Below are 6405 nucleotides of genomic sequence, written 5' to 3'. Positions count from 1 at the left end.
CTTACAGACTCTCTCTTCATGTCCTCACAAGGCAGAGACAGAAAGAGCAAGTTCCCCAGTGTCCCTTATAAGGACAGGAGGCCCTACTCTTATGACTTCATCTATACCTAATACCTTCCGAAGTCTCCCTTCTCAAATACCATCACACTGGGGATTAGGGCTTTAACTTATGAATTTGGGAGGAGAGACAATTCATTCCATACCATGTAGTATTACTTTATAAAATCTATTTTGGTTATTTTGAAAATATTTTTTTTTAAATTTCAGATAGTTTTTTTTTAATTTCAGTTTTTAAAGGTTTTCTTAAAAGCAATTATTATACTGTTAATGATGCTAATAGGTCACTTGAAATTTATTTTGCAGTGTTTTTGTATTTTTCACAATAGATTTTTCATTTGTTTAAATTAGCTGGGGTTCAACTAGAAAATATTCACAAATTAGCCATCATTTCAATTAGTCTTCAAAATCTTACGTTTGTTGGAGAAGCTAAAAATCACTTACACCACTGGTTCCCAAACTTTACTGAGAAAAATCATCTATGGTATTTGTTAAAAATGCAGATTCTTGGATCCAAACCTCAGAGATGAAATCAGCATTTGATATGAGAATTTGACTTGGAGATCTGCAATTTTCAGTTTCAGGTAATTCTCATGCCTATGGTCATTCTTTTAGAAACACTGAGTAATAACATGAAAATAATGAAATTATCTTTTTCCCTAAAAACACCTAAAGATCAGGAGCTGATAATACAAAAGTCTTCTTAATATTGTTGAATCTTGGGGCACCTGGGTGGCTCAGTCAATTAAGCCTTCAGCGCAGGTCATAATCTCAGGGTCCCGGGATCGAGCCCCACATCCGGCTCCTGGCTCAGCGGAGAGCCTGCTTCTCCCTCTCCCTCTGCAGCAACCCCTGCTTGTGCTCTTTCTCTCTTTGGGCCAAATAAATAAAATCTTTAAACATTGTTGAATCTTTTTGGAAATTTCTGCTGATGAAATTGTTTAAGAAACATGAGGTTAAAAAATCAAAATACAAATAATCATTACGAGGGGTGCCTGACTGGCTCAGTAGGGAGAGCATACAACTCTTGATCTTGGGTTGTGAGTTCAAGCCCCACACTGGGTGTAGATATTATTTAAGAATAAAAACTTTTTTTTAAAGATTTTATTTATTTATTTATTTGACAGAGAGAGAGAGAGATCATAAGTAGGTAGGCAGGCAGGCAGAGAGAGAGGGGGAAGCAGGCTCCCTGCTGAGCATGGAGCCAGATGCGGGGCTCCATCCCAGGACGCTGGGATCATGATCAGAGCCTAAGGCAGACGCTTAACTGACTGAATCACCCAGGTGCCTCTAAAAATAAAAAATCTTAAAAAGAAATTAAAAAAACTTTTGTTGGATTTTCTTAAATATTTAACTATGACACAACTGTACATTTTTTTAAGTTTTTTTTTTTTTTTTTAAGATTTTATTTTTAAGTAATCTCTATCCCCAGTGTGGGGCTCGAACTTACAACCCTCGGATCAAGAGTCACATGCTCTACCAACTAAGCCAGCCAGGCACCCCAACCATATTTTATTTTGGTCACTGATGATGGTGTACTGATTTTTAAATGCATGAACCTATTTAGTGGTCATGATTGGTTGGAACTTCCAACTTTCAGGTCTCCTTTGAGCTAACAAACTTCCACCAAAAGGCTACCTCCATTAGCTTTATTACTCCCTTGCATAATCTGTTCTAAGTTAGTAAGAAAACAATTTGGCTTTTTGTTTTTCTTTTCCAAACCTTGCAACACACATCTATCTTCTGCACTTTCTAGGTAAAATAAACAAGCAAAACAATACTACCAAAAAACAACAAACTTAGTTAAGAAACATGTTTCAAGGATTATTAATCCTCTCATTATTATAAACAACATTACTCTTTGCCCACCAAAAACCTGCATGGTATAACAATAAAATAAAGAGGCTGTTTTCACAAGTTTGTGCCTTATAAGTAGAAACAGGAAATGCAAATTACACTTAAACATCTATAGAAATATAATTCACATATGTTAGAATTTAAATTTTATATGGTGACTTGTATTCTGTACTGCACTATCAAGGCAGTTTAGAGAAAGAGCACATATATTAAAAATATGGGATGACATTAAAAGAAGCAGAGAAATAGTTGCCTCTTCCTTGAAGAGTGGTATTAAGAATTCTAATGCTTGGGGCACCTGGGTGGCACAGTCAGTTGAGCATCTGACCCTTGGTTTCAGCGCAGGTTGTGATCTCAGGGCCATGAGATCGGGCCCCACGTTGGGCTCCTTGCAGAGTCTGGAGTCTGCTTGGGATTCTCTCTCTCTCTCTCTCTGCCCCTCTACCACCAACTCCCCATCCCCGCTCTCTCAAATAAATAAATAAATCTTAAAAAAAAAAAAAAAACACCTCTAATTCTTATGGTCATTAAGTTAATGCTTATGATCTGATATGTGGGGTCTGAATTTCAACCATACATGTTCAAATATAAGAACAAGAGATCAAATTTCTTACAGCAAAATATAATTCAACCAGTATACACTGCAATCTTCTGTTTCCTTATGCATGAATAGTCCTCTGACTGCTCTTATAGATAAAAAAGGGAAGGCAACTAGGATCAAACATTTACTGAAACTGAATGTCATTTAGACCTTCCTGAAAAATTAAGTTGCTTAGCAACGCTCTTCATTGGAAACATGAGTGATAACACATTTCTTTGAAATTTTAGTAAAATAAAAATGCTTGTTACTAAACTACCAAAGCTTAAGATGACAGCTTGTCTAAATAATGAGCCATCACATAAAGGGTTCTTGTTCATAATACATTGCCCCAATTAAGACGCAAACTTGTACCCTCCGATACAAACCCTTTGGCAACAAAAACCCTATGTCAAACGAGTGTTGAAAATTTTTGGATTTATCACCAAGAGGGAATGATTCCAAGTCAAAAGTGTTGTCAAAAGATAATTTTTCACCACTAATGATCCCCACATCATTCAATTCCTTGTGCAGTACCAGGAAACCTATTCCCTAGAATGAAAAATAAAGCACTCTAAGTAAACAAATAAGTAAATCCTTCAAGATAATGACAAGAGGTATCCAAGAATTATCTAACCTTCAAATATGTACTATACTATCTTGTTCTACTGTAATTAAACTCTTTTATTTATAAAACACATATTTATATAATTATGTGTATGCTATTATAAAAAATACTTTATTCAGCAAAAATTAAATGCAGACTCATCAGTGGATATCTTCCAACTAAGTCATGTTAGCCATAAACATTACCAAATCAAATAATATGTGCTGTTAGAATCTCTGAGAAGAAAAAATGCTTTGTAAAATGGAAAAAAATGGAAAAGCCAAAATATTACCTTTGGGAACCGTCTTCAGTCAGTAGACCACCCAACAATTTGTCTGTCTTTTCTAATGTGTTGTGCATATACTACTGGTATCACACAGAATGATTTTAGCTGATTACATGGTGAAACACTTTTTAATTGTAATACTTGCATGACTAATTTAATGTGAATTGAGAAAATTTTAAAACAAACATAACCAGAACATCAAACTAGTGATTTAAGTTACATTATTTAAATTGTGGCTAAAAGAGTTATTTAATTTTTAAAAGTAAGTCAGTTTTAGGAAAACTAATAAGAAACTAACAATTTCGGTAGTGTGAAAATATGACAGAAATCATGAAGATGAAATTCATGATGTTATACCAGTTTTTAAGTGTATCAATTTATTTAGTGATCATAACCAGTTGAAGTTTAGTAAACATTTATCTTTTAGCTGACAGGAAGAAAAACATTTTACTCTTCTAGTCTTTTTTTTTTTTTTTGGCCGGAAGTAGGATTTACTGATGGGAATGAATAAGGAGGGGGCAGTGCCCAGGTTCTCATGACTGCAGAACCCACCATTCATTCTAGGGGCCACGATTAGAGATATATTTGACTCCACAGCCATCTGGGATGAGCTGCTTTTCCTTTAGCCACCATATCTTCAGTTCATCCACATTAAACTTGGTCAAGCCTCACTTCTTAGAAATGTGAATCTGCTGGCAGCCAGGGAACTTGAACTTGGTCCTGCGTAGGGCCTCAGTTACATGCTCCTTGTTCTGCAGCTTGGTACAAATGGACTTGATGACTTGGCCAACATGGACCCCGGCCACTGTGCTTTCCAAAACACCCCTCATACCCGTCTTCAGCCTAGACTGGAGATAGCATGAGGTCAGACGTCAATGCCCACTGGAAAGGGCTGTCTCCAAAGTCCCTTAGGGGAACCTATACAATCAACAGGCCGCATACATTACCAAGGAGCCATTGCACACTGGGTACTCTTCTAGTCTTTAGCCAGTTATGCATCATAAAGAATTTGCTCTCAAAGTTCAGAATCTTTATGTGGGTTATATCAGTAAAGAGAGCAAGTACACAGATTTCATAAGTTCAACAGTGTTTACAAAATAGTAGGTGATGTATGCCAGCATTGTAAACACTGAGAGCAGAAAGGGTATTCCGGGCTTGTAAAAGTGCTAACCAATGTTGTTTTCATTACTGTTCAGAAGAAAATATCTGCCAATCAGGAAGTCCCTCTACCTCAGAGGTTTAAAAATAATGAAAATAAGTGGCATAGGCAGATCCTCAGTCTCCCACCATGAGCCATATACTAAGAAAAACAGAATCTAAAAGCAAGACAGTTACTGGGGTGCCTGGGTGGCTCAGTCGGTTAGGTGTGTTTTTTTGTTTTTTGGTTTTTTTGAAGATTTTATTTATTTATTTATTTGTCAGAGAGAGTACAAGCAGAGGAAGCAGCAGACAGAGGGAGAAGTAGGCTCCCCGCTGAGCAAGGAGCCCGATGCAGGACTTGATCCCAGGACTCCAGGATCAAGACCTGAGCCAAAGGCAGACACTGTTAACCACTTAGCCACCCAGGCATCCCCCCCCCTTTTTAAAGATGTTATTTATTTACTCGAGAGAGAGAGCGCATGAGCGGGGGAGAGGGGCAGAGGGAGAGGGAGAAGCAGGCTCCTCACTGAGCAGGGAGCTCGACTCAGGGCTCAATCCCAGGATCCTGGGACTATGGCCTGAGCTGAACGCAGATGCTTAACCCACTGAGCCACCCAGGCACCCCTGGTATCTGACTCTTGATCTAGCTTGGGTCTTGATCTCAGGGTGGTGATATTGAGTCCCACTGGGCATGGAGCCTACTTTAAAAAATAAAAAAATAAAATAAATCAAAGCAAGACAGTTACATTACCAAGAAATACAGCAATTGGAGATAAAAGTGAAAAAATGGCTAAAAAAGATAATCCATTCAAAGCTGTGGCAACTACAAGCACAGCCTATGGCAAGGTGGGACTGGAGAAGAGGAGGGTTCATCCACCCATGAAATGTCAAATAGTTATCTCCTATGGGAAATACTACCTGACACTAACCAAAATCCTGGAAAGATTTCAAAGATTCTTATGGTATTTAGGCCCTAAATTCTCAAGGTTGTAAAAGCAATCATCTCTTTGGATTTAAATAAAAGGATATTCCAAAAGTTTGATAGAATAAAAAAATCCAACTTCATTTATAAAGCACTGCTTAATTAGATCTATCTGTGTGTGAGAAGACTACAACTCATACACTTCTTGAAGAAAGAAAAGGCAAAATTCAGTCTAATTACAGGTGTTGTAACTAACAACTAACCTGACAGATGTAACTACTAAATATAAGCCTTTCCAAAGCCTGGTAGGAGTCATGCTGGAAAACTGCACAGCAACCTCTTAGAAAAGAATGTTCAGAAAAGAACATTTTGATTTGATGAGTCTCAAAGAAGACCCCATGGATTGATCCTCCCTAAAATTCACTTCCAGTAAAACCAAAGAAAGTGCACCCACTATAAATAGGAGATACATATATATGTAGGATTCTTACCATTTCCTGAAAGCCTGAGCCTTTCTTTCCTTCTTTTTTAAAGATTTTATTTATTTGCCAGAGAGAGAGTGAGAGCACACAAGCAGGAGGAACAGCAGGAAGAGGGAGAAGAAGGCTCTTTGCCGAGCAAGGAGCCTGATGCAGGACTTGATCCCAGGACTCCGGGATCATGACTTGAGCCAAAGGCAGACGCCTAACCGACTGAGCCACCCAGGGGTCCCTCAAACTATCTTTCTACAGGACCCCAAGGCAAGGATAAGAATCAGGGAAATTTGTTTCTGCTCTAGGTTTTGTTTCCCAAGGTCTAGTAAATAGGTGTTTGTTTTGCTTTGTAGGTTGCTGTGTGCCTGATTCAACACATCTTAGGGGGTTCTAGGTAGGACAAGGCATGAGCTATCTGATTGGAAGCAATTAGGTCAGACTGTGGCTTATATCCCAGGATGTGGCAATAAATGTTGGAAACACCAG

The 6405-nt window shown here is 38.0% G+C and overlaps 1 pseudogene; it reads right to left on the bottom strand.

Moving 5' to 3' along the window:
* Positions 1-4274: 4274 nt before the first annotated feature.
* On the bottom strand, positions 4275-4383 carry LOC113917593 (annotated as a pseudogene).
* Between the last annotated feature and the right edge of the window lie 2022 nt (positions 4384-6405).

This window comes from Zalophus californianus, chromosome 4, assembly GCF_009762305.2.
Source record: "Zalophus californianus isolate mZalCal1 chromosome 4, mZalCal1.pri.v2, whole genome shotgun sequence".
NCBI classification, from domain to species: Eukaryota; Metazoa; Chordata; class Mammalia; order Carnivora; family Otariidae; genus Zalophus; species Zalophus californianus.
Note: the sequence above shows the minus strand (reverse complement) of the source record. Positions and strands in the feature narration are given on the sequence as shown.